Source organism: Malurus melanocephalus, unplaced genomic scaffold (assembly GCF_030028575.1).
Source record: "Malurus melanocephalus ecotype Western Australia unplaced genomic scaffold, MMel_1.1 scaffold_352, whole genome shotgun sequence".
Taxonomy (NCBI): Eukaryota; Metazoa; Chordata; class Aves; order Passeriformes; family Maluridae; genus Malurus; species Malurus melanocephalus.
Genome location: NW_026623584.1, coordinates 443,521 through 445,393, shown reverse-complemented (window position 1 = coordinate 445,393; position 1,873 = coordinate 443,521).

The following is a 1,873-nucleotide window of genomic DNA, read 5'->3' as shown; positions in this document are numbered from 1 at the left end:
AAAAAAACAAAAACAAACAAAAAAACCCAACCATCAAGGAAATAGTATCTTTACTAAATTCAGTAATTTGTATTATACAGTTCTGGATCTTTCCGACTCCTTAAGATTAAAGAGGTGAAGCAATTCTATATATGGTTGGAAAATTTTAATAATCAAATTTTACTGTACTGGTGTAAAGTACTCCATCTATTTCAAATTTTGTAAACTAATCTGCTGGCCAGTTTAGAAGCTTTTCTTATTTTTCATGAAGGTACTACTTTATGAAGTACGTTCAGCAATTATCATCAAATAAGGTGTTCTAACTGTTTCCCAAGGTTTCTATTAAATCACAAAGGAGCTGAAAGGTTCTATTGCTGTCCTACTGAGAGGCTGATCTTGCCAGCTGTCAGAACTGTGATGTTTGTTTGATATATATCTGGGAGCTATATTAACATATATACCACTGCTTGAAATAAAGTGCAACTGAAAGATARAGTACATTCAGTTTTGTAACTATTTTAAAAAAATTAAGTTTATTTAAAACAATTATTTAGTTGACATTAATGCTGCTAAAAATGTCTACTTGTAAAGATTAACTTTCTAAAGTAAACTTCCCATTATTTTGTATTTTTTATTTATTATTATTGGTTATTAACTAAAGCTTTATTCTGAAATTGTATTTGATAACACAGATCTAATAACTTTCTAACTTAAAGACTGCTGATCTGTGTGGTAAGAGTTATGTACTGCTGTTTCGGTTGGTTTTTGTTCTTCAGGTAACACACTTCAGTTCTCTTCATAGTTTTCTCCCAGTTGTTTAATTGCCAGTAGAACATTATTTGGATCATCACACAGTTCACTCAGACTTGTTCTGGTTAAAAAAAAAAAAAAAAAAAAAAAAAAAGCATTGTTCCATTTTAAGTTGCTTTTAAATGAAATATATATTGTGTTCTAAAAAGCACAAATTTATCATACACAAAATATTTAATAAGGAGTGAAAAATCCTTGAGTGTATAGTAAGCATCTCCTTCATTTAACCTAAAGAAAGAAAAAGAAATCAAATAGATACGCACTGGAACCGTTTGCTTGTTACTAAACCCTGTTGTATAGGTTGGGGAAGGATGCAGAGAGCTCATGGCATGACCTTAAATACTGACACACTAGATCACTGGGATCACTGTAGAACAGATATGAGCTTAAACTAATAATGCTGCAGAGGCTTATATTTCTATAATTACATTTAACATAAAGACTTATGAGTAATATTGGAAAAGATATTTTATTAATACTATCTTGAGAATATGGTTTCAATTGTTTGAACAACTAACCTGTTGCAAACTAAACTGGAACACTGCTGACAGATCTGCTAGCTGAATTGAGCAGGAAATTGTATAATGATGAACACCCTATGTTTTGCAAAGACCACTAATTATTGAAAAGGAACTTAATAAACTCAGTCCCTAGTAATTAAGAATACATCTTTTTTTTTTTTTTTTAAATACAGTCAATACTTGGTTGAAAGAGTGGAATTACAGAAGGGTTCAGGCTGGAAGAGACCTTAAGCACCATCTACTCAGTCACCTGAGTTGGGGCAGTTTTAGGCACAAATCCAGCCCAAATAGAAAATGGATTTAGCCCTATGGAGAAGAACTTGTGGGKGATGGTTAATGAAAACCTCAGTACGAGCCGACAAGGTGCGCTCACAACCCAAAAAGCCAATGGAGTCCTGGGCTGTATCAAGAGAAGTGTTGGCCAGCAGATACTGAGGGAACTCATTCTCCCCTTCAACTCTTCTCTTGTGAGACCCCACCTACAGCACAGCATCCAGCTCTGGTGTCCCCTACGTGAGAAAGACATGGAACTGTTGGAGCAATATCCAGCGKAGGGCCATAAA